This window comes from Chelonia mydas, chromosome 9 (assembly GCF_015237465.2).
Source record: "Chelonia mydas isolate rCheMyd1 chromosome 9, rCheMyd1.pri.v2, whole genome shotgun sequence".
NCBI classification, from domain to species: Eukaryota; Metazoa; Chordata; order Testudines; family Cheloniidae; genus Chelonia; species Chelonia mydas.
In genome coordinates this window covers 90,072,806-90,099,590 of record NC_057855.1, presented here as the reverse complement: position 1 = coordinate 90,099,590, position 26,785 = coordinate 90,072,806, and the positions used below count along the sequence as shown (strand labels likewise).

Genomic DNA, 26,785 nt, shown 5'->3' with positions numbered 1-26,785 from the left:
CCCAAGTCTCTCAAATCCCCATCTAGCACCCTAACCTCTGGACCACCCTCCTTCCTCACAGGATCTGTACTATGTTTTCCTCTTAATTTCATATCATTGCTAGTGGTATCCAGGGTAGGGTGTTCATGTATCATAGAATCATAGAATATCAGGGTTGGAAGGGACCCCAGAAGGTCATCTAGTCCAACCCCCTGCTCAAAGCAGGACCAAGTCCCAGTTAAATCATCCCAGCCAGGGCTTTGTCAAGCCTGACCTTAAAAACCTGTAAGGAAGGAGATTCTACCACCTCCCTAGGTAACGCATTCCAGTGTTTCACCACCCTCTTAGTGAAAAAGTTTTTCCTAATATCCAATCTAAACCTCCCCCATTGCAACTTGAGACCATTACTCCTCGTTCTGTCATCTGCTACCATTGAGAACAGTCTAGAGCCATCCTCTTTGGAACCCCCTTTCAGGTAGTTGAAAGCAGCTATCAAATCCCCCCTCATTCTTCTCTTCTGCAGACTAAACAATCCCAGCTCCCTCAGCCTCTCCTCATAAGTCATGTGCTCTAGACCCCTAATCATTTTTGTTGCCCTTCGCTGGACTCTTTCCAATTTATCCACATCCTTCTTGTAGTGTGGGGCCCAAAACTGGACACAGTACTCTAGATGAGGCCTCACCAGTGTCGAATAGAGGGGAACGATCACGTCCCTCGATCTGCTCGCTATGCCCCTACTTATACATCCCAAAATGCCATTGGCCTTCTTGGCAACAAGGGCACACTGCTGACTCATATCCAGCTTCTCGTCCACTGTCACCCCTAGGTCCTTTTCCGCAGAACTGCTGCCTAGCCATTCGGTCCCTAGTCTGTAGCGGTGCATTGGATTCTTCCATCCTAAGTGCAGGACCCTGCACTTATCCTTATTGAACCTCATTAGATTTCTTTTGGCCCAATCCTCCAATTTGTCTAGGTCCTTCTGTATCCTATCCCTCCCCTCCAGCGTATCTACCACTCCTCCCAGTTTAGTATCATCCGCAAATTTGCTGAGAGTGCAATCCACACCATCCTCCAGATCATTTATGAAGATATTGAACAAAACGGGCCCCAGGACCGACCCCTGGGGCACTCCACTTGACACCGGCTGCCAACTAGACATGGAGCCATTGATCACTACCCGTTGAGCCCGACAATCTAGCCAGCTTTCTACCCACCTTATAGTGCATTCATCCAGCCCATACTTCCTTAACTTGCTGACAAGAATGCTGTGGGAGACCGTGTCAAAAGCTTTGCTAAAGTCAAGAAACAATACATCCACTGCTTTCCCTTCATCCACAGAACCAGTAATCTCATCATAAAAGGCGATTAGATTAGTCAGGCATGACCTTCCCTTGGTGAATCCATGCTGACTGTTCCTGATCACTTTCCTCTCCTCTAAGTGCTTCAGGATTGATTCTTTGAGGACCTGCTCCATGATTTTTCCAGGGACTGAGGTGAGGCTGACTGGCCTGTAGTTCCCAGGATCCTCCTTCTTCCCTTTTTTAAAGATGGGCACTACATTAGCCTTTTTCCAGTCATCCGGGACTTCCCCCGTTCGCCACGAGTTTTCAAAGATAATGGCCAAGGGCTCTGCAATCACAGCCGCCAATTCCTTCAGCACTCTCGGATGCAATTCGTCCGGCCCCATGGACTTGTGCACGTCCAGCTTTTCTAAATAGTCCCTAACCACCTCTATCTCTACAGAGGGCTGGCCATCTCTTCCCCATTTTGTGATGCCCAGCACAGCAGTCTGGGAGCTGACCTTGTTAGTGAAAACAGAGGCAAAAAAAGCATTGAGTACATTAGCTTTTTCCACATCCTCTGTCACTAGGTTGCCTCCCTCATTCAGTAAGGGGCCCACACTTTCCTTGGCTTTCTTCTTGTTGCCAACATACCTGAAGAAACCCTTCTTGTTACTCTTGACATCTCTTGCTAGCTGCAGCTCCAGGTGCGATTTGGCCCTCCTGATATCTTTCCTACATGCCCGAGCAATATTTTTATACTCTTCCCTGGTCATATGTCCAACCTTCCACTTCTTGTAAGCTTCTTTTTTATGTTTAAGATCCGCTAGGATTTCACCATTAAGCCAAGCTGGTCGCCTGCCATATTTACTATTCTTTCGACTCATCGGGATGGTTTGTCCCTGTAACCTCAACAGGGATTCCTTGAAATACAGCCAGCTCTCCTGGACTCCCTTCCCCTTCATGTTAGTCCCCCAGGGGATCCTGGCCATCTGTTCCCTGAGGGAGTCAAAGTCTGCTTTCCTGAAGTCCAGGGTCCGTATCCTGCTGCTTACCTTTCTTCCCTGTGTCAGGATCCTGAACTCAACCAACTCATGGTCACTACCTCCCAGATTCCCATCCACTTTTGCTTCCCCCACTAATTCTACCCGGTTTGTGAGCAGCAGGTCAAGAAAAGCGCCCCCCCTAGTTGGCTCCCCTAGCACTTGCACCAGGAAATTGTCCCCTACGCTTTCCAAAAACTTCCTGGATTGTCTATGCACCGCTGTATTGCTCTCCCAGCAGATATCAGGAAAATTAAAGTCACCCATGAGAATCAGGGCATGCGATCTAGTAGCTTCCGTGAGTTGCCGGAAGAAAGCCTCATCCACCTCATCCCCCTGGTCCGGTGGTCTATAGCAGACTCCCACCACGACATCACTCTTGTTGCACACACTTCTAAACTTAATCCAGAGACACTCAGGTTTTTCCACAGTTTCGTACCGGAGCTCTGAGCAGTCATACTGCTCCCTTACATACAGTGCTACTCCCCCACCTTTTCTGCCCTGCCTGTCCTTCCTGAACATTTTATAACCATCCATGACTGTACTCCAGTCATGTGAGTTATCCCACCAAGTCTCTGTTATTCCAATCACGTCATAGTTCCTTGACATCACCAGGACCTCCAGTTCTCCCTGCTTGTTTCCAAGGCTTTGTGCATTTGTATATAAGCACTTGAGATAACCTGTTGATCGCCCCTCATTCCCAGTATGAGGCAGGAGCCCTCCCCTCACAGACATGTAATCTGGCTGCAGGTGTTTCAGCTGCTATGTTCAGAGCAGATCTAAACAATATGCTGGAGGGTGCTAGTGGCTTCTTTATATGGACTCTCCCATCGTTGCTACGCTCAGTGAAGATGTACAAGTACTAGCAAGAGGGGGACATTTCAGGGGAAAACTGTATAGCCATAGGCAAGGCCAGAGAGGTTAAGTGACACATGTAAGTTTCATAGCTAGGGAGTGAATGTAGCTGGCTCCCAGTCCTGGACTCAGGACACTAGTCCATGCCGTCTTTCTAAGCAGACACACACCATGGTTTAAAAAGAAATTGTTAGTGAAGTTGGCCAAGACCTCGAGGTGTAGCGGTGGCTATTTATGGAAAAGGATGGGTGCTTAATAAAAGTCCCATAGAGCATAACTGTAATGCTACAACTGAGCCCCCTTTGAGAGAAGAGATTTCAGTGAGAGTCATTAGGGAAACAGGAAGAGAAAGGAAATGACTCTGAGTTCTAGAACACACATTAGCATATCAATGGCTTTATAAGCACCTTCCGCGTGGTCTCTTGCTCAAGCCAGAAAATTTGCTACAGCAGCAATAGGAGATTAGATGGGGGAATTGAAAAACCAAGGAGGAACAGTTGGAAAATAACAACTGAAAATGTAGATCTCATTAACCCTTAGGAAGCTGGCTTAGTCCCAGGTGGATGCCATCTGTGACTGGACTAATTTCCAAGGGACTAGGGTAGCTCTTGGGGGATGTTGTGCTACAAAGGTGAGAGCAGCTTACCTACTTTTTGCCCTTTGCTAGGATCACACAGAATCTCTGCTAACGTCTCCTGGGATCCCAGTTCAATAAAGAGATTAAAAGGCAACGTGAAGGTACAGAGCAGTTTGCAATCAAAACAGCATTCACAAAATGGGGCCTGAAGTTTGATATAGGCATGTTTGCACTAAATGATCACACTAAATCATCACAGCCCCTTATAGGCCTGAGCGATGATGTTTAGTTCTGAATATGTCCACTGCTTAGGAGTGGTGGTTGGAGCTGCGGTTCCATTTTGGGCCCATCTCTGTTGTTTAGACGCCTTGCTTACTGACACTTGGGTTGCACCTATGTTAACTAGTGATACATCTCCAAATCAGGGTCACTTTCATCTGAACCTGATGAAGAGGGAATCCGTATGATTCCCAGATTCTTAAAGTTCAGTTGATACGTTCTGTCATCATGGAGCACGGGCTTGTTTTTAAATAGTTCTATTTTGACAAGTCATTTAAGATTCCACTCCACAAGTGTCCTCAGGCAAAATTAAGCGTTTATATTGTATCTGCATTATTATGATCAAATATCATTAAATGAAACAAAAATTCATCAGTTGTGGATAATATATTGTTTGGGGTCGGGCAAAACAGGCTAGAAAATGGGGATCAGAAATTAATTTATGAAAATCTCAAAACATTTTTGTTGTGGTTGAAGTTCTGTTATCTTTTGTTTCTGCAGCAGCTGTCTCTCTTCGGGATTAAAAGGGATAAAATATTTCATTTCTTTTTGAAACTGCTCAGCATTTTATTTTTTTTTAAGAAACTAGGTTATTGTAAGCTTATGTCTGGGACTTAGGTTTTTATGTTAGCGATTCAGGACAGCTTCACCCCTCTCTATTACTGCGGGCAGCAGATATGTTACTTGCTACATAAAGAAATAGAGCACAGGCTTTACTTTGTAAAGATACTAAATATTTCCACCTAAACTATTTCCCACTGAGTAACTGGGAATAGCATGGATATTAGACGAGAAGGTAAAGGAAGGGAAGGGCTGAAAGCAGAGGGCACAGTATTTTACTGGCGGCAGAGAGTGCACTGAAGCTTTGCAGAGGACGAGCAAAAGAGGGAAGCAACGAAAGATTCAAGGTCGCTCACTATTCTGTGGGAAGCTGAAGGGAAATAAATTTGTTAGCCTCTAAGGTGCCACAAGTACTCCTTTTCTTTTTGCGGATACAGACTAACACGGCTGCTACTCTAAAACCTGGAAATAAATATGTTTCCTCTAAGTGAAGGGCAAATGAGTTAACGAAGAGCAACTGAAACTTTGCTGCCCCTCTCAAACCAGTGCCACCAGGACAGGAAAATATCTGTCTGTGCGGGGGGTGGAAGAGGAACATGGGGTTGGGTGGCTAGCTGAGGGGTGGAACAAAATGGTGGAGGAGTCTCAAACCAATCCTCGCCTGTCACTGTTCCCTGTTTCTCCTTGATCCAGCAGAGGGAGCAGTAAAAGGAGTGACACAGAAGCTGCCGGGTTGCTGGCAAAGCAGGCTGCACGGTGTCCTCTGGCCACAGTTGCAGCCTATTCCAGCCGCCCATCTTGATGGCTGACACCTCAGTGAGGATTCAGGAGTGTGTGACAAGGCTGCTAAATGCACAAGTGTCATGCTAGATAGGACACTTGGCAGCCCCGGTAATAGGAGTGCATTACAGCACGTAGTGCTATTGAATCTTGGCTGAGGAGCAGGTTGAAACGGCTGTGTTTTGGGTGCAAGTCATCAGGTTTATGGAGTAGCAAAGTGACTAGGATCAAGATTGTACCAGCCCATCTCCCAGCTGGGTTTTTATTTTCATGCTTGGTGCCTTCGCTCTAGCGCTAGTTTTGTGCTCAGTTGGCAGCTGAACCATAGATCAGGGTCTCTCAGGGTCTCATCGCGTGGAGGGAACGTGTAAATGAATCCAATCCCATTCTAGCCTACTTCCTTCCGCTTCCCCACCGCAGGGCCTAGTCCTTGAAGTGCTTTCTTCCGACAAAACTCCCATTAAAGTCAATGGGAATTTTGCCTGAGTAATGAATAAGATCTTCAGCACTGGAGTCAGAGCATCTTCAATGAGACTGCATAATGTTGTATAGAACAGGAGCAAAAATGAAGCCATCTGTACTGCATAATAACTTTATTGAACCTGCTCATTTATGAAAAATACATGTTCTCATTTTTCTGTAGATGGTGCTCTACACATTAACTGTCTACATATCAAAACAATCTTTTATATTGCATCCTTGTGACAACTACTATGGTTACGGCTGCGTAAGCATTTCCAGTCTATCCCTCTGATTTCAGCTGCTTGTTATTTTTGCTTAACATTTGCTATTTGGACTAAAATTTTCCAAGCTTGGTGTCCTGGCCAAACTTTTTGTTTTGACTGTTGAATTCAGCAATGTTTAAGTCTGAGGAGTGGGTGGTGGTAGAGGAGGATCAGAAGGTTTTGTTTTTTAAGTACAGGGCTAGCACAAAAAAAACAGCTGGGGGCAGAAAGTTTAAATTTGGCATGGAAATAGCCCCCTGGATATAAAGTGTACTTTTGAATGCCACAATAAAAACTTTATTGATTTGCCCTATTTGCATACATTTTTCCACTGAATATTCTTCCTAAGCTTGTGAAGTCAGAAGTTGTACATTTGTGCATGGCTAACATAGTTACATCAGTGAAGATACACAGCAGATGAGGCAAGACACAGTGAATGGGGATACAAACTAATCCTTTGCAAACAGGATTAAATTAATGTGAACTAGGAGCCTTCTAGTTCATGCCTGCAGTGTCCACCCAAGGGAGTTCCAGTGCAGCACTTGGGCGCACACTGCTATTCAAACCCCCGTAGTCTGAACCGCAGGGAAGTGCTGACATACAGCCTCACGCATCTGAAGCTATGTTAGGCTACCTTAATAGGGATTTTCAAGATAACATGATTGAAAAGCACACCCTCTTTACCTGTCAGGACATACCCAATGGGACTCTCATTATCACTTCAAATGAGCTTTGAGATCAGGCCCTTATTCTCTTTTGTGGCTATTTCCTGATCTGTAAAACTGTATTTAATTTTTGGGGTTGACAGTAACTCCCTGTCCCACAGGAATGTTTGTGAAGTGCTTGGATGGAAGGTTCAATAGAAGTCCAAAGTATCTATTACCACTATTTTCTTAAGGTCTGCAAAGAGACACTTCCAGTTGAGAAATGCTTAGCACAGCTGCTATCATCCCGCCTTTTGGCTCAGCAAGTTCAGTTGCCTTCCTGTAAGCGGGGGAATCGTCCCGCTATTGTGGGGAACTTTCCTGGCTTCTGTACTACCCCGGTGAAGTGGGTCAGCGAAAGGATCTGGGTCCTCGCTCCCACTTCCTTTACCCAGTGGCCTCTCTGCCCTTGAGGACTCCCCTTCCACTCTCCTGTCTGGCAGAGTCCTCGTAACCCCAACAAGGCTGGGCCCAGGATTCCTGGGGGGCTCAACCCCCAACCCTGCTGTGGTTATCTAGGACAGGGGCTAGGGTGTCCCCACTCCGGGGTACTCTCTCTGCGCTAGGCACTTCTCTGACCCACTGACCATTACATACAAGTTAACGCAAATGCAAGTTATTTAATCAACAATTAATTTGAAAAAGAATAAGGAAAAATGGGAAAGGTTAAAGGAAACTCATCACCCCACTCTGTGGCAGGGAACATCACAAACAGGGTCTCTGGAATGTCAGGGCAGTTCACAGTCTGTTCCTTGTAAGTCCCAGGCCTCCTGCTCAGGCCCTGGCTGTGCTGCAGGGATGCTGTGGGTTGGACACTTGCTCTGGTGCTGGCCACACGCTCTCAGGCTCTAAGTGGTAGGACCCTTCTTCCCAGTGTCGCCCCCGCCCTGTCGGGGTTACGATCCAAGCCTGGCCTGCAGAGCCTCTTGGCTGAGGCGTCTCCCTGTGCTGGGCCTGCTGCCCAGGGTCCCCCTCGGTCTCCCCAGCTGCTCTCCGCACCCAGCTCCGGACTGATCCAGCTCCACCACTCTGTCTCTGCACTACTGCTGCTCTGCCTCCAGCTCCCTGGGCTGCTCCTTTGGCCCCTCTGCCTCTGGTTGCTACAGCTCTGCTCCCAGGACAGGTCTGTTCTGCAGGCTGCTTCTGTGACTCTGCTCCCAGCACTGACCTGCTTCATGGGCTACTTCTCTGGCCCCTCTGGCTCTGGTTGCTGCAGCTCTGCTCCCAGGGCAAGTCTGCTCTCTCTGGGCTGTGCCTCTGGTCCCTCTGGATCTGGCACAGCTCTGCTCCCCAGCTTAGCTTGGGCCCCTGCTTTCTCCTTAGCTTGGCCCCACTCCGTCTGACCCAGGCAAATCCAGTTCACACGGAGGACCGGACCTCCCTGGCCTCCTGACTCCCCGATTAGCCTGCCCGCCCTGTCATTCAGGCTGACCTGGAGTATTGGCCTCTCCCCATTGTTCCTGGGGACTGGCAGTCTCAGGGTCCTGATTCCCCATCGACCCTTCCCCCTTTTTAGTACTGGGAGCTAGCAACTAAAACACCCCCACTGAATGTTAGTAAGGGGGCAACAGTCCCCTTACATTCCTATGGACTGTGCGGGTCTTGCTTTGAGCCTTAGCTACAGTCCTGTGTAGGCAGCAAAGTGAAGTCACCTACCAGACGGGGGTGGGGGCCCTGTTTCCTGTGTCTGAGCAAAATAAAGATCCATATGCTGGCAACATTGAACAGGTGGAATGAATAGTAGATTCCTGAACTATTGTGTTTGTGTGGGTCCACTGAGACAATTGAATTGTCCAAACATATTATGCTCAGCTCCAGCACTACATGCAAAGTTCAGGGTTAGCATTTCTTTACTGAAGAGCAATTGATAGTGCATCTTAATTATTAAGAGTAGTGAAGCAAAAATGATGGGCTTAGTCTTGACTTAAGAAGTAAAATGTTGTTGCAGGTTTCTCTGACGTGAACTCAGTTCTGGAGACCAGAAGGACTATTGAAATACTAGCGTTATAATACTGGGGATCATCATTGTGAAGATGGTGGTTGCACATGTCGCCCAGTCATGAAAGATTAAAAAGAAGTTTAACTGGGAAAAGTGATGTACACCTGAGATGAATGGGGGTGTGCATATGACCGGGGTGACAGTAACTTAAAGGACATAGCAGTACGCAGGAGTCCTGAGCAGGGGGCGGGGCCTAAACCAGAAGAGGCGGGGCCTTTAGCACCCCGGGCCCTTTAAATCAAGATTTAAAGGGCCCTGGGCTGCGGTAGCGGCGGCTGGGAGCCTGGGACCCTTTAAATCACTGCTGGAGCTACCAGCTGCAGAGGTGGCTGGGAGCCCCGGGGCTCGAGGCCATTTAAAGGGCCTGGGGCTCCAGCTACCACAGCGGATCCCAGGGCCCTTTAAATTGCCGATAGAGTCCTGGGGGTCCCGGCTGCCACCACTACCCCGGGGCTCAGGCAGCGGGGCTCAGACGGCGATTTAAAGGGCTCAGGGCTCCGGCCACTGCTACCGCCCTGGACCTTTTAAATTGCCGTCTGAGCCCCAGAGCCGGTGGAGATTTAAAGGGCCCGGGGTGGTAGCGGCAGCCGGAGCCCCGGGCCCTTTAAATCACCACCTGAGCCCTGCTGCCAGAGCCCTAAATTGCCGCTACCACAGCGGAGCCCCAGGCCCTTTAAATCGCTGCTGGAGCCTCCGGGGTCCTGGCCACCTCCGCTCCCCCGGGGCTCCAGCAGCGGGGCTCTGACAGCAATTTAAAGGGCCCAGGGCTCCAGCCACTGCTGGGAGCCCCAGGCCCTTTAAATTGCCACCTGGGGAAGCCAGTCCAGTACGGCGTACCGGCTTACTTTCACCCCTGCATATGACATAAGACAGGTCCCTACTCTTCCAAATATGATTCAACTCGTCTTTAAAACTCGTACTACCTTCTCTCCTGTTCCTTCTTTTCTCTTCAGATAGATTTTTAAACTTTCATTCTAGAAGAGCAGGGACAGCTTTCTACTTGATGAGTGAAAATTACCAAATTTCCAGTAGTCTTGCCTTTCTGAGGTAGTAATAAACATTGTTCAAAATGAGCAGAGCCAGTATGTGAACCTGTGTCTAGAGTTAGAATGGGGCTTGGAGGGGCTGAAATTTCTCCCAAATCTTGCAAGATTGGGCGAGTCCGTGAGATGATTTTTAATCTATTTTTGTAATGAGGTTTTCATCACATCCAACATGGAAACAGAACATAAGCCCTTTTTAAACTGGCTCAATCCCAGAACCAAAATAGGTTCATCTTGAAATTTTGAAGTGGTTTATATCAATTCTAGGTTTTACTCTTCTCTGAAGATGTTATATCAAACCATTCCCAATTCCTTATTTTAAACTGACAAACTCTCTTTTGCAATTATTTTTGGCTGCTATTGAAAACATTGGCAGGATCTAGTGCCATAACAGACTTTTTGTGTGCAAAGCCAAGAAATAGAGTATTTTTCACCCCTAACTTATTCAGCACACCATGAATTCTCCTGGTCGCACAGTTCTGCTCCTCCTCCTCGTCAAACATTTAAAAAAAAATTGATCTCTGCTTTAGTTCAGGTTTAAAGTGTTCTGGATCAGGACCAAGGTTTTGTCTGATTTCCTCTGAGTGCCCTTAATGACTCCAAACTCTTTGTGGATTTTTAGTTGCAACCGTTAGGAAGAAAATGGGGGCAGTGATAAAAGGATAAGGCCATAGAAAAATAAAGGGTTATGGCCTAGGGTAGGGAGAAGTGAAAACAGTCTCCATGGTATTTTTGATGATGGTTATTATTAGTATAAACCAGATTGCTATGCAAGTTGCGTTTAAATGAAGGATACACTGATCTGTTATACTTAACCCATCATTTACTCAGTAATACAGTGTGTACTTCCTCTGTACTCACATTCTGCACAGCTAGTTCACGGACACAGCCTGACCACAAACAATGTCCAAAGGTTGAACTTGCTCCTGTTGACGTTTGCAGAAAATCTGTTGATTTAATGGGGAAGCACCAGACCCTAAATGATTAGAAAATGGGTAAGTAGAAACAAGTGTAAGCGCGCGCGCGCGTGTGTGTGTGTGTGTAAATACACATACTTATTCCAAAAACACATAAACCAAAACACTTTTTTGTTTTTCTGATTTTTAGGGGTTTTTTTCTACGAAAAGTTGAAACTTTTTGACTTTTTTTTTTTTGGAAAAACTTTTTGTTTAGTCAAAATTGCTGAATGTTTGCAATCAGCGTTTCGTTACAAATATTTAATAAAGTCTCTTTAAAGTGTTTTTGTTTCAGTGGGAACTGAAATACTGTATTCCCCTTCAGTTCCATCTTAAAACAGTCAGTCCATGTACAAACTAAACAATACAGGGAATTTCAGCTGACGCTGAAATACAGCAGTTATGTGATACTATTTACCTCTTTAAAAGTATTAAGAGTAGAGGTAGCAACGTTTCAGCTTGAAGGTGCCCTTTGAATACCTTAGCCAAGAATCCCACGGGAACACAAACTCCAATTAAGTTAGCTGCAGAACACATCCATGAAATGGGTACTGTAAGGATTATTATCCCTATTTTATACCTGGGGCAATGAAAACTGTGAGTGGGAGACGTGGAGGAGACTGAGGCTGGGATCCATGGGGAGAGGAGAGACTGGAAGCTGGTAAAGAAAAGGATGGGAAGGGACACTAAGATCAGAGGAGCAGCTTGTGGGAAGGGAGATCAGGATTGGGTGGACAAAGACTAGGGACCAGTGTGGGACGGCGGGGTAAGGGGTGGGGGAGAGGGAAGGGAACAGCTTATGTGACAAGGAGCTGGGAGGGGGGAATTGGGAATGTGTGTGGGGAGGGAGGGGGCGGGGATTCGGATTCTGATAGCAAGCTCAGAGAGGGAGACTAGGACTGTCTGGGCAAGGAAACTGGGTCTAAGATGAGAAGACTGGGGAGTGGATCGTGGGGCTGGGTAGGCAAGCAGAATGGGATGGGGAAAGGAAGAGGTTGGAAGAGGTGGTACACAAGGGATGCAACTTAGGAATGGACTGTGCCCACTCGGACATGCTCTCCTCCAGAGCCTGGAATGGAACCCAGGATTCCCAAGTCTCACCATTCCTCTGCTGTCAGCAATGTCTGCGAAACGCACTCTAAGCTATGATTTACATTGATACCGTTTACCCCAGTTTCAAGCAGGGGTGCACTGCACTGGTGCAGATAGTGGTTTTCCCTGTCTATACAAGGGGTTTGCACTGGGGCAGCTACCTCTGTGGTTGGCCGCCAATGTCTCTGACAAGGACAATTCCTCATATATATCCCTAGACCGTGGTCTCAGGTAAGCACTGTAGGATCGTGGTGATAGTCTTGCGAGCTGGAATCACAATCCTATCTTCCTTATAGATGTAGGCTTGACAGTGGTGATGGGACAAAGCATTTAGGCAGAAAGATGTAAAGAAAATACTCCTCATCTGGGGGGGTGTCTCAGTAACATACAAGGGTTGTTTTCTGAAATATTCAGATGGTTTTTTGTTTTTCAGTTTGATTGAGAGCCCTTTGTTCCCTAGAAACTAAATAACAGACCTGACTCAGCAAGAATGTCCCCTGGGCTGGTTAATGAGCGTATTGGTGTCTTGTTTTTGCCATTGTTCAAAACTCTGGCCAGATGTTTTGACAAATTGGTTTTCTGCAGCTTCTCATCATGAGGGGCTGGATGCTCAGAGGGTGTCTGAGTCCAACAGTCAGTTGCTTTACTGGTTAGCTACAAAATACAATCCAAGCGCTGACTAACTGTAAAAGTTGTCCGCCTTTGGCTCTAAATGGGCTTTCCCAGGGCTCAGCAGAAGGAAGCATTGACGGAGTCAGAGATGACTTTGTGCATATCAGTGTAAGTTGGTGGCCTGTACGCCTACAGTGAACTCAAATGTATTGTCATTGATCTAGTTTGAAGTTTTCAGTTGTTTGTATTGCACGTGAGTTTTGTAGCCCTGGCAGGAGGTCTTGCAGCTAAAGCATCGGAGTGGGAGTCAGGAGATCTAGGGTTGATTCCCAGCTCTGCCTCAGACACGCTGTGAGCTTGAGTGAGCTCCTTAGGGCTATATTGTGTCTTTAAGTCTCAGCTGTTTGCACCAACCCTGTGGGAGCTCTGGGATGCATTGTGCTTTGAGCTGGGTGGTGCTGACCCCAGTTTCAAGCAGGAGTATTGTACTCCAAGCACAAAGCATCCCAGAGCTCTGTGGGTATGCAGAGGGAGTGTGGCTGTTTGCCCCATCCTCACCAAATCACAGTATCCACTCCCTTCTCTGGAGTCCTGTCTGGAGGCGGCGAAGGGCAAACCACACTGTTGCTGGAGAGGCCAGTAGTGCTAGCCTCACACTGCTTAACTCAGGAGCACATGAGGACCATGCTGTGTCCGGCTTCCATATAGGGATACAAGAAAGAGCAGTTCCTTGTGCCCTCGTCCCTGCTTTTCACACAGCTGGGCACAGTCTTCTCCTTAACTGCTCTGTGCCTTAGTTACTGCACTGCAGATATTTACCGTGCTCAAAGGGCTGTGGTGAAGCTTAATTCCTTAATGTTTGCAGAGGTCCGTGAGGTGTTGGACTAGAAGGGCATAGCCTTGTTAATATTATTCATTCTTGCCTGTCTTTGTGTGTCTGAGATGTTCCTAAGTGAGATAATGGACTCTCTACTGCTATTCATTTGTATGACAGTAGCACACAGAGGCCCTAAATCCAATCAGGTGCTGTATGAACTTTCCCTTTCTGTGTTTGCTCCTCTTGGATAGCTGCTGTGAACTCATGCAAGATAGTGAGTTACCCACCCAAAGCAAACTGCAGAACTGATGCAATACAAACGGAGTAAAGGGTCCACAAAATAACTAGACCCCCAGGGAGGACTGGTTTGCTTGTACATGCTGTGCTATAGTGCAGGCCAGCGCAAGGAGCATGTGCGTGCACACATACAATCACGTGCTGCTTCCGCACGGGTAAGTGCTTTCGTAATGATAGCACAGAAGTAGGCTGGCTCTCTTTTAGGTATACTGAAGCTATCAAAACATAACCCTTTGAGATCCTACTACTGCAGTATGCAGACTGCAGGATCGAGGAACCATGATCGTAAGCAGTCTAAAATACCGATGTGGTTACACTAGGGACAACTGTTTTGGAAACACAGAGATGCACTGAACAAGCTGACAGTATTGGAGAACTAGACTATCTTCCTATTATCCCACAAGCTGTCAATATTTGTAGCTTTTTATGGAGGAGACACGTTTGGGAATAGAGCACATACGATTGCAGGTAGTTTTTGTGCATTTTCTGCTGCTAGTTTTTGTGCATCAGTTTAAAGGCACCTTTGACAATGCAATCATTCATCTATTTAACTTATATTAATTATTATATATGTATCTTCCGACAGACCAGCTGATAATGCTACCACTACTTTCTTCTGCTGCTACAAACCGAGAATTATGCTTGTGCCCAATATTTAAATCCATCAAATGGAAAATAGGAAAGACGAGATGGGGGGGATAATAACTTTTATTGGACCAACTTCTGTTGGTCAAAGATACAAGCTTTTGAGCTATACACAGCTGCTCTTCAGGTCTCCTGGGACCAGCCTGGCTACAACTACACTGCCAACAGCAAAGGAAAATGTGTAATTCTTTAAAGTTTAGCTGTTTGGCTTGTCCAGTATCCTGTGCCAGCACATCAAACAGGCTATTATGCTGGTTTACTATTATGCTTTGCATTTGATTAATTTTAGTGCTCACAAAAGTGAAAGATTATCAGCCTTAAATAAAGCCAGGCATAATATAGAAAGGTACTATGCATGTTTCTCCATGCTGCATCTCAGTTCTAACCTACCGCACTCCTATCTATGTCCTGGATATTTTCCCCCTTAGCAAAACCAAATTAAAAGGGTGAATGCAGAACAGAGGCACCACTCATTAACAAGAAAATTTTAATGAATTTTCAAAAAATGAGACATCTGAGACTGAGCCTATGCTTTGGCCAACAGAACCTTCTTGTCAGCCCCCGCACTGAAGATGCCAAATCTCTCTCCAAGGAGCTATCCGAGTTGGGAAACCATTTAATCAATCCTGAGTGCCTACACCCTGCGTCAGAACTGAGCACCAAGTCCAGCAAAGAACGATCGTCCTACTTTGCTGAAAAGATCAGTCTCTGCATGTCAGCTCTTGGATGCCTCCCAGAACAACCATGTGAACTGAAAGATTCTTCTTTTTAACAACAGGATGCATGATGGTCACGGGCAGTTTAACTTGCATCTTTACTGTTGGGACTTCTTGAGCTTCCTGTCCTTCCTCGCTGGAGCTTAAGAACAGACAGCGAGCCATCTGTTTTCTGCCACCTTGATGGTGGGTGGACGAGCTTGAAACTGCTGCTGTGACAGTGGCTACATCACTTACCCAACATCTAATTCATTGTTTGTGCCATCAGAAGCCATATGCCAAGAAGAATTGAGAAACAGATGTTAACTGACTTGCCTGAAGCTACACAGCAGGTCAATGGCAGAACCAGTATCCGAACCGAGGAACGTGTGGCACAGGGACAGAAGCCACGTCTTCTAGACCTCACTGCTCATTTAAGTAACAACTTAGCAACTCATTTTGCCTGGACACTTTTCCACACAGATGTGAGGAAACGGGTGCTTTATTTTCAAATATTAGAATTATGCTTGCTGAAGGACAGCATATGTCCAAGTTGTATGAATATATATATTTATAATGTACATCTATTGCACAGTAATTCTGTATTGTGATTCCTTTTTTTAAAAAAAAACTTCTTTCTAAAATGAAAGACATGGGTCTGAAACCTTTGGGGTGGATGTCTGCTATTCATCTACGTACAATGGCAATGCAAGTCATTCGTCAACCTAGTTCTGGAGGGGCCTACTTCTCAAGGTGAGAGATTTTCAGTTTCCGTGGGCCCCTTGGTCTTTAAACTTTCAGCTGAGAATCCCAACAAGGGTTACACTGTCCATTCTGATGGCAATTTTTTGTGATTAAAACACCTAGCATCAAATCCTGGCCACATTCACGTGAATGGGAGTTTCCCCATTTACTTTAGTGGGGATGGAATTTCACCCTGAGTCACTAGACACTGGATTAAGATCTAAATGAAGCTTGCTTCATTTACCATTGAACAGCTGTTGGGTGATGATGACTTCTGTTCAATTGGTTGGAGTGATCTGGTCATGAAGGCCCCACATCCTATTACCTATCTTGTCTTATGAATTTTTAGGGTTAAAGATGAGCACACACTTTCAGATGTGAATTTTTCTCAGTCCCACCCTGAATCAGAAGTAATAAATCAGTGGCCACTTAGAAATGTCCTGAGGGTCACTATTCTGTGTAGTCCAGTTGGAACTTTAGGCAGGAGCTGGGATCAAACTCTGATCTTCCTGCTTCAAAAGCCCTGCCTCTTCTGACTTCAGTTAAAAGAGAAGCTGCTAAAACTCTAGTAGTACCCAGAACCTCTGAACTATAGTCGAATATAAATGCCAGCCAATAGGCTAATCACTTTACAGTATGCTGCACTATATTGTGAATATAACCATTTAATTAATGTAGTGGTACTTTTAGACTTGCATTATTTTCCAGTGAAAATAAATCATTATATACATACTGCTCCTCTTAAAATGAAACTGTCCTCTCAACCATAGTGCTTATTAAGTACCTCATAATGACTCTTCTCCAGACAGCATCTGATTACTTCTTACAACACACTCAGATTCATAGCACTGGGAATAGATGCGTGTACAATGGATGAGTCCCATTATAATTAATTGCTTGGCACAGCCTAATACCATTAGTAGGCAAAGTCAATTTGTTTTGCCAGTGAGTATGTCCATCAAAGAGATGAACAGTAGTTAATTCACAGTATGGTAGCAATGAGGATAAAAAGGCATCCAGGACATGTATCGGGGAAACAGAGAACATTACTGCCGCCCTTCTTTTATGGTTTGGTAAATGGCTAATACCGTCCTTGGAATCAGGGCCGGCTCCAGGCACCAGCATTCCAAGCAGGTGCTTGGGGCAGCAGTCAGAAAGGGGTGGCAGAATTTCTCCGTTCCTCTGGCCGCGGCGGCAATTCGATGGTAGCTTCTCTCTCTCCTGCCGTCAGCGATGGCAATTCAGCGGCAACAGGGTTTTTCAGTGCTTGGGGCGGCAAAAACAGTAGAACCGGCCCTGCTTGGAATGGAGAACACGTAGCGTGACTCAACCCTTTCCATTCTATAGTTAAAACAATGCTCCCCACAAATCTGGTGACTATATTGTGTTAAATATAGTTGTTGCAATCAGTGAGGACAGAGATCTTTTCCCCTAAAAGCCATGTTATTACCATAATATACAACTTGCTCTAGGGTAATCCACAGCACCATTTGGCAACCATGGTTCTCAGAGAGGTTTTCCGCCATCACACAAACAGGGCCTTACAAACACCATCTGTTTTCGGTATAGAGAACAATTATGTATTTCTTTCTCTTTCTTTTAGTCTGAGCCCCACATACCATTCGGTTTCACAAGACATGAAAGGTGTTCCCAGAAAAGTCCTTTTAGTAAAATGAGAGAAACGTTATTGCTCAAATATTTTTCCAAGGAAAGCTTCTTGGAATGCAGGAGAGAGATGGTTTTTCCAGCTAGATAGATTAGTCCAAAATCCCCTGGAATGAAAAATAGAAATGAATAAAAATATCTTGGATTTACAGCCATCTGGGCTTGGATTTTTTGGAAATTTCCTTTGTTCCTAATTTTTTTCCTCTTCAGGCACCCGTTTACTTTCTTGGTTTCTGTCTGTATCCAGAGGACACACTGCTCCTTCCCACTGCTTATTACGCTGGATGGAAGTGTAGTAAGTATTCTTGATAAATATGCCATGAGAAGTTGAGCACACCCTATTGTGATTATCTTTAGGGCTTTTCATGCCATTTCTGCTCATAGCTTGACTCTCTTGCCTTTGTTCCTTTTAAAAACAATGACGTTTTAATTGGTCAGTAGTGGAAGGTCTGAACTGTCTACTCATAGTTGTAAATTAGATCTTAGCTAGGAATCTGCAGAGGTGGGTAACAGACTATGCAGCCCTGTACAGCACCTACTGAGGGAGTCAACTGAATATTGCACCAGGAATACTGTAGGTGGGCATGGAGCATTACTGCCTTCAGTGGAGTTACAGCAGGGTGAATTGTGTTTGAGAAGGAATGCAAGGGCCTGTCTCTGAGTTCAAGTGTCACTGAGTTCGAGGGCCTGTCTCTTTGTGCTACAAAGCAGCCATAGACAGCAGCCCACTTGCCCGATCCCCAGAACCACATGGACAGAACATGGGCAGCATTAAAACAAGAGGGGCCTGATCCTGCTGGCATTGGAGTCACTGGCAAAACTTCTATTGACTCCAGTGGTACAGGAGCCTAGATGGTTGAATGGGAGGGGCAGTACTGGAAGCTTTAGTAACTGAAGGCCAATGGCAATTGTATGTGAGGGTAGCAGAGTCAGATAGAGTCTGGCTGAGCGTTTTGAACAGAGCTGTGTCCTGGGGTTCTGTGCTCCATCTGCACTTCACTTGGCGTGTGCTGTATCTGTTCAGGAGTGCAGCACCCAATAGGCCGCATTCGGTGTCTGTGGCATTTATTTCTCTCCCCGAAAATTAAAAATTCTCTGCAAGGGCTGGATTCCAATCTCAGCTATTTGAGTGTAAATGCAGATCAACCCCCTTGACTTCAATGCGACTGCTCACGTGAGTAAAGGCTATACACAGTGTAAGAGTTGCTGAGTCTGTCTGCAATGAGCTGAAGTATTTCCTGAGACGATCCTCTGCTTTACAGTCATCGGAATCCACGTGTTAAGCCAAAGCAGAGAAGCTGTGTGAAAATGCTGCTTAGCTTTTCAGATCAACTGTACGGGCCGCTTCCAAGCAGGGAGGAAGATTGGATTTCTGAGAGCTAGCTTCTGATCTCTGCTATACTAGTGTAAATGCAGTGTGCTTACAAAGTACTACTCAGTGTGAGTCGGGGCAGCAGAATCAGGAGGCCAAATGCGGCAGTCCTCTTTCAGCCCCCCATCTCGCAAACATGCATGCTATTAATTTTGATGTTTTACAAGCTTGGGGCCTTCAAACCATGATTAACTTCCACAGGAGTTCTGTCTGGGGAAGGGCTGCGAGATTTGGCCCTGCGACTGGCTCTGGAGACCTAGAGAAGCTGTTAGTTAAGCTAAATCACTTTGTGGGATGAGCTAAGCAGCACTGTTACCCACAATGGCCTTTATTCTCTGGACATCTGTGTTCAAATACCGATGAATCACAATTGAAAATGTGTGTGCTGGTTCCTCCTACAGCAGCTCCTAGTGATTCACATCACAGAGCCATCCAATAATTCAGCAAAATTGCCATTCTGTGCTCCTAGACCCTGGACTTGGGCAGTTGGGCACATTTCAGGTCAGGCTTAAGTGCTAGGGGAGATATTTGGTGAGCTAGGGGAATGAGATGTGCACAGTTCCTAACTGCCCTATGGCTGGCTCTCGGGCAATTTTATTCATCTCTTAATCTCATGAGCAACCAGCTCACACATCTATCCAGAGTCCACACAAACTTAGTTGAGGAAAAGGAAGAAAACAGAAGCATCTCCAGGGCTGGTTAGTGAGAGCTCCCCAGCCTAGCAGAGGTGCAAAGAACAGCTGCTCCCCTGCCTGTAGGGGGACTGCTGTATAGGGTGACCAGACGTTCTGTTTTTAAAGGAACAGTACCATATTTAAGCCCTCCTGGAGGTGTCTCGACTTTTTCTTAAAAATGGGCAAATTGTCCCGTATTTTCTGTCTCCTCCCATCAGTACTGGTGGCTCCTGCTGCTGGCCAGATCCCTGCTGGCCAGCTGCCCGTCCACAAGCAGGGAGGGGGTGTCCCGTGGCCGACGATGGGGGTGGGTGTGCAAGGTTGGTGGTGGGGCAAAGATGCAGCGATGGAGGCCAGCCGCTGGTCCATGCTGGTCCATCAGCCAGCCCCCGCTGCGTGCCAGCTCTTGGCCAGCAGGGCCCTGGCCCATTTCCAGCCAGCGATGGCTGCGCGATGTGAGCTGCGGTGGCTGGTGAGTGCGTGCGGGGCCAAGCAGCGGCCAGTTACGTGTCGTTCCTGCTGCCCACCCATTGGCCCTTTTATGTGTTCCCCATATCACCCCTGGCAGGGCACGTCCCACTCTCAGTGCTGTGTGGAGAACCAACCCCTGGTGGGAGCGTTCAGCTCACCAACAGCCTGGCCGGCAGGTTTCTTCCTTCCCCCACTGCCTCTGGCTGGGCTGACACCCCGGGAAAGTCCAAGACTCTCCAGCCCGAGGCGCTGGCCAGGAGAAGCCAAGCCCTGCACGTGCCAAAGCCTAGCACAGCACTGGCATGGGAAAGCCTTTCCGCCCCCCAGCTAAGCTCTGGAGTGAGGGGGAGAAGCAATTTCCAGCCTGTTCATGCCCCCAAAGCTGCAAGCTCCACAGCAGCCCCCGGGGCAGGAACTTAGCACCCTCTTCACCCGACACCCCCTGGGCCCTGCCCCCAGGGTGCATGGAGCTGCTCCGTCCCCTAGGCACCCTCCCCTGCTGAGCCTCCTCTCTGGCTGGGTTCGCTGAAGCCCCTGCAGTCAGGTTCCCTGGGCCCTGGTGCACAATGCATCCTGAGGGCTTAACCCCTTCCTGCCTGCCTGCGCTGTAGCCAGAGGCGGCTGGGTTATGTCAGTGCCCAGCAGTAGCCTGAAGGTGTTAGCTGCCTTTTGACAGTGTGCGGGCAGGAAGGGACAAGCTGCTTCCAGCCACATGGGAAAGATGAGCGGGAGAGATGAGCTCTGCAAAGACATGGGCCAGGTCATTTCTCCCCACCCTTCCCCTGCAGCTGGAAGCAGCTCCTATCCCTTCCCTCCTGCACAGTACCAAAAGGCTGAGGCTGGCCATATTATGGTGTGAACCCTGGCAGAAATCTGGGGATGGAGGGCATGTGACCCTGTGTGCCCTCCCCCCTCACCCCCATGTGTTGCCTCAGGAAGACTTAGGTACTAGGAGAGGTGGGTCCATCTCGGGGGCCCTGCTTGGCATGGAGGGCGGAGAGTGCCGGGCAGGGAGGGTCACGTAAGTTGGTCATCCTCCCCCCCCCCCCCCGTGTGAGAGAGGTGTACAGGAGTGTGTGTGTGTCACCTCTCCCCGTGTGGGGGGTGGGAGGGGTGCGTGTGTCACCCCTCCCTGTGTGAACCCTAAAGCCTTAAAGATAAGAAAGTAAATAAAAAGAATCCAACAACGCAGTATTTCTTTTTAACAGGGGCTCAGTCAACTTGATGTAAATTTGAATGTTTGTACTGCATAGTTCTGATTGAGTGCCGTTGAACTCCCTTGAATAAGAGTAATTTTAATAGGTGTCCCGTATTCGTATTCAGCATAGGGAATTATGGTCATCCTACTGCTGTACCAACTCTTACCAATCACTTTGGCCAGCATGGACTATCTCTTACTTGAAATCACTTGGGGGTCCGATCCTGCAAGCACTTACACACGTGTGTAGCTCCCAGGGATGTCAGCGTAGCTACTCTCAAGGGAGGCTACTCACATGTTTAAGTCTTTGGAGGATTGGGTCCATATGCAATAATATTTAAGTGGCTTCATATAACACCATGGGATAATTTAACCCGAGTGGCTCTTAATGAGCATGCAAAATATGCTAAACTTACAGCAAGCTTTCTTTGGAGACGTGGGGCACAACTACATTGCAACTGGAGGTGTAAATCCCCAGCTCAGGTAGATGACCGCTAGCTTTGATCAAGATAATGCACTAAAAATAGCAGTGTAGCCGTGGTGGCATGGGCAGATTGTACTTGGGTGGCTAGCCAGTGCTGCCACCTATGCTACAGTGACCAGGCCACTATCAACACAGATCGATCAAAGCTAGTGTGTGTATCTGCCAACAGAGACGCACCCTGGGAGTGAAAGCCTGTCGCCATGGAAGTCAATGGGAGTTTTGCGATTGACTTCAATGGAGCTAGGATTTCATCCTTGGATACTATCCTTGCCTCTGTCATAGATGTTCTCTGTGCCCATGAGCAAAATGCTTAATGTCTCTGTGCATCAGCTTCCACATTAAGCTATGAGGCTAAGTTTGTTAATGTTTGCAGAGCATGCCAAGATCTTTGGAAGGAAGGTACCATATAAGTGCAAAGTAGTAGTATATTTCCATGTGTTTTTATTTAGCGGGTAGAAACTAAAAATACAAGCTATGATGGAACAATAATAATATTAATAATATAATGGGTGATAGATGTCATTAATGCTGTGTCCAGTACAGATAAAATGCAAATTTCAACCAAGATATTATAATCGCTACTTTAATAGATATTTCTGTTTACCAAAAATACATATAATTGTCTATATCCAAATGTCGTTGCAAAAGAAACAAGGTTCAAGGAAGGGAATTCTGTTCAGATTGTGGTTTGTATTATAGTAGCACCTAGAAGATCCAACTCTGATTGAGGCCCTGTTATGCTAGGCACTGCACAAACGCATAAAAAGGAACAGTCTCTGGCCCAAAGAATGTACAGTTTCAACAGCTGAGAGGTGAGAGGGGGAAACAGAGTTACAGCTGGGGGAAGAGACTAGCCCAAGCTCACGCAGTTGGTCAGCGACAGCGCCAGAAACAGAATCCATTTCTTAACTTCCACTCCATTGGACCACACTACTTCTTGCCTATCACTTTTCTACTTATTTATTATTTTAGGGCTGTCAAGCGATTAAAAAAATTAATTGTGATTAAATGTGCTGTTAAACAAGTGCGATTAATCATTAATTTTTTTAATCACAATTAATTTTTTGAGTTAATCGTGTGAGTTAACTGACAGCCCCAATCTATAGCTCTTCAGAATTCCAGTTATTGCCTTGCAAAAACTAAATTAAATCCACTGCTCTAAAGAAATACTTAACCTTCCTGGAAACGGCTGGAAGATACCATTAGAGTAAAGGATTGAATGTGTTCTAAGGAAGTGATTGATTCTCTTGTCATGAGATTACTGTGGATAAATCTATTCTTGTTAAAGACTCAATCTTTTTTTTTTTTAATGAAAGATCTGTCCTTTTGAGTTTTATGATTGATGCCAGGCATACTGCAAAGTAGTATAAGGAAGATCTAGTGATAAGAACAGATGTACAGATGATCATGCAAAGTACTTAACACAGGGGTGGGCAAACTTTTTCTGGCCCAAGGGCCACATCTGAGTGTGGAAATTGCATGCAGGGCTGGGGCAGAGGGTTGTGGTGCGGGGGGGAGTGCAGGGTGTGGGAGGGGGTGCGATGTGCAGGAAGGGGCTCAGGGCAAGAGGTGGGGCAGAGAAGCAGTACGCGGTGTAGAGGGGGCTCAGGGCAGGGAATTGGGGTGCAGGAGGAGTGCAAGGTGTGGCAGGGGGCTCAGGGCAGGGAGCTGGGGTGCAGGAGGAGTGTGGGGTGTGGCAGGGGGCTCAGGGCAGGGAGTTGGGGTGCAAGAAAGGTGTGGCAGGGGGCTCAGGGCAGGGAGTTGGGATGCGGGGTGCGGCAGGGGGCTCAGGGCAGGGAGTTGGGGTGCAGCAGGGGTTCGGAGTGGCAGTGGCCCGGGGGGGGGGGGGGGGCAGAGAGTTCATTGCCCTAGCCTGTGGATACCTTCCCCAAAGCTCCCATTGGTTCCCTGTTCCTGGCCAATGGGAGCTTCGGGGGAGGTATCGACAGGCAAGAGCAGTGCGCAGAGCTCTCTGCCCCCCTCCCCCAGGGGCCGCGAAGCAGTACACGGTGTAGAGGGGGCTCAGGGCAGGGAATTGGGGTGCAGGAGGAGTGCAAGGTGTGGCAGGGGGCTCAGGGCAGGGAGCTGGGGTGCAGGAGGAGTGTGGGGTGTGGCAGGGGGCTCAGGGCAGGGAGTTGGGATGCAGGAGGAGTGCAAGGTGTGGCAGGGGGCTCAGGGCAGGGAGCTGGGGTGCAGGAGGAGTGTGGGGTGTGGCAGGGGGCTCAGGGCAGGGAGTTGGGATGCAGGAGGAGTGCAAGGTGTGGCAGGGGGCTCAGGGCAGGGAGCTGGGGTGCAGGAGGAGTGTGGGGTGTGGCAGGGGGCTCAGGGCAGGGAGTTGGGATGCGGGGTGCGGCAGGGGGCTCAGGGCAGGGAGTTGGGGTGCGGCAGGGGTTCGGGGTGGCAGTGGCCCTGGGGTGGGGGCAGAGAGTTCATTGCCCTAGCCTGTGGATACCTCCCCCAAAGCTCCCATTGGTTCCCTGTTCCTGACCAATGGGAGCTTCGGGGGAGGTATCGACAGGCAAGAGCAGTGCGCAGAGCTCTCTGCCCCCCTCCCCCAGGGGCCGCAGGGACGTGGTGCTGGCCGCTTCCTGGAGCAGCGCAGGGCCTGCGGCGCCACGGGGGTGGCAAAGCCCTGAGGGGCTGGAATCTGGCCCGCAGGCCGCAGTTTGCCCACCCCTGGCTTAACACTTACCACCAAAATCGAGGCCTTAATAACGAAAAGCTCTTGGCCCTCCGTTTTCAAAGAACAGAAAACTGGTAAATTTCTAAGCTGTCACTTCCAGAGTAACCAAAAGTTAGTGAGAGGAAATGGAGGGAGAAAGGTGATGGGATTGTCCTGCAATTCTAGTGTGTGTGTGTGTGTGTGTATAAAATACAGATTTTAATATTGCATTTTGTGGGATATTTATAGTCAAAATGTATGGGGGCTGTTTTGTCACTGACGCACAATATCAGTTTTTCAAGCATTCATCAAAGATTGCTCTTGAAATTTTTTTTATGAGATACTAATTTAGAAGCATTAGATATTTTAATTAACTTTTAGGGTTGAGGACTAGAATCTCTGCACATCTATTTTGGATACTGATTTGAATCTTTAGTTTCTAGAGAGCATCTACGGTAATGCATCTAAAACATATGAATTAGCTCAAATTATTGATGTGCATGGGATAAAAAATTCTATTACCCCATTATCATCATCATAATTCTCCTCATCACTAAAGTGTGACAGAATGGATGTAATTTGTATTGATTGTGCAGGAACGGAAGCATAATGGAGGGGGTTTGATGATGCTTCTGTTATATTGAGGGACATCATCTAAATATCTTATCTAGGATTCTTGCTATAGTGCTTCTGTGGTTAGGAATAATACCATTCAGGTTACCATATATTATATCAAATGGTTAACGCAAACAATTTGCAAAGTCAAGCACTCCAAAGTGAAGAAATGCCAGAATTAATTTGCCCCCCTTATGCTAATGCATATGTATTATGATACAGTCTTTAATTATATGATCACATTCTACTTTTGTTCCACAGGTCTCCTGCTTCATTCAATGAGTGAGTAGTTTTTCAGTATTTCTCTATTATTCTCATTCAATGTGTGGTCCCAGGATTTAGTCATTGCACACCATCCAAGCCCTGCACAGAATGCAAAATTACTAATTTCCTCATGGGGGTTTCTAGAGTGCGCTCCCCCCCTCTGCTTCTATCCAACGTTCCCCCCCACATCCTGAGTCTGAGTCCTGCTTCCCTCCCCCTCTGCATCTACAGCCTTCCCCAGCTGGTTTTTGCAATCTCCTCTTCTCCCACTCCTCTTGTCCTCCTGTCCTACTTCCCTCCATTTCTTACTCCTCTGCATTCAAGTCAGTTTGCTTCCTCCCTTTCTTCCATGCTGCCTGGGGGGCAGTCACGGAAGAGAGAAGGTCTCCCTGCTCTCAGTTCTTGTGCCCAGCCCCAAGATGGAGCAAACTCAGTTACTCTGTGGGGATGGCACGTGGGAGTCCCATTTGATATGTCGGAGCTGAGAGAGCTTGGCGCACACTCCATGCGGACAGAATCTTTAGAGAATTTAGAGGCCCAAATCTAATGTGTCTCTACTGAGAATGTGCAGGTTTTTCAGTGTCTATTATCTTGGCCAAATTTAGGTGAATTTCACAGGGAAAGCAAAAGGCACATCCCTGACGCCACAACAACCCACCTGCCAAATTTCATGTCCCTGCCCCAAAGTATAGGGGTTCTAGAGCATCTCAGCAAAATGCATGTAAGAATTGTTTTAACATGGGCAGAACAACTTTTGTTTCCCTTAATTTCCTCCTTCAGAACCATTTGAGCTGAAAATTGTTGTTTTTTTAAAGTCCAGCCTGAAGCAGATGACTAGCATGGAAAATTTCAGCCCAAATGGTTCATGTTTGGAAAAGCTATAAGCAACTGGGCCTTATAATCAGAAGGGTCAGGCAGCTTGAACTATCGATGGCATTCCTAGCTCCACCTACAATGAAAATGACCCGGAGGGGACATTTCAACAAGAGGTTTATCACTTGTGATAACAACAACAGTGCTTGAATAGCGACTTTCATTCAAGGATGCCCAGCTCTAAACAGAGAGGGGGTTTTGGTTGCACAAGTCCTGCAGAATCAGGCGCCCCATTATAAAGCAGTTTTGTACATGAACGAAGTAGTTTGAGTGTTGACACAGAGCCAGATTGTGGCTCGTGGTGAGCACCTGCACAGGGGACTATGGATAACAGAGCCTGTGGCTTCCTACCTGTATATCCGTGCAAGGGAGAGCAACTTTGGTGGGGCAGTGTCTCGCCCTTCTGGGAAAATGGGTGGGTGGGGATTTGGAATTGGTCGAACCGTTGTCCTGTCCACTCTTCTCCTCGATGTGCTGGCCAGCACAGCTGTACCAGTGTGATTTGCTATTGGCATGAAGCTGAGACAGAATCCCACCCTTCCCCTTCCTCTGCCAGACGGAGTGGGGGAAACCGAATTCATCGCAACTGAGCCACAATCTGACACCATGGCTGCTCCACAGCCAACGAGTGCGTTGTGCAAACATGGACAGAGGCCAGAATATTGTTTTGCTTTTAAAACTAACAAAGCAGTTTTGCAATATCCCAGGCCAAAGCCGGCCAAACGTGTTTGTGCTCCTCTGTTTCACGCTAGTTTGCCGTGAAAGTCTGAAACTATTGACATTAACTGATAAACTGTCAAATGTTTTAGTGCTAGGCCCCAATT

The 26,785-nt window shown here is 47.2% G+C and overlaps 1 long non-coding RNA gene across 2 annotated transcripts in view; it reads left to right on the top strand.

Annotated features, from left to right (window-relative positions):
- The window catches only part of LOC119567096, a 101,167-nt gene that overhangs the window by 3,753 nt on the left and 70,629 nt on the right, over positions 1-26,785 (top strand). The window contains exons 2-3 of one of the 2 annotated variants that reach the window (XR_006283849.1): positions 17,559-17,643; positions 25,086-25,106. This is a non-coding gene — a long non-coding RNA (uncharacterized LOC119567096). Of the gene's footprint in view, positions 1-17,558; positions 17,644-24,187; positions 24,305-25,085; positions 25,107-26,785 lie in introns of those variants that run through there. The other variant, XR_005226834.2, reaches the window with a different exon arrangement.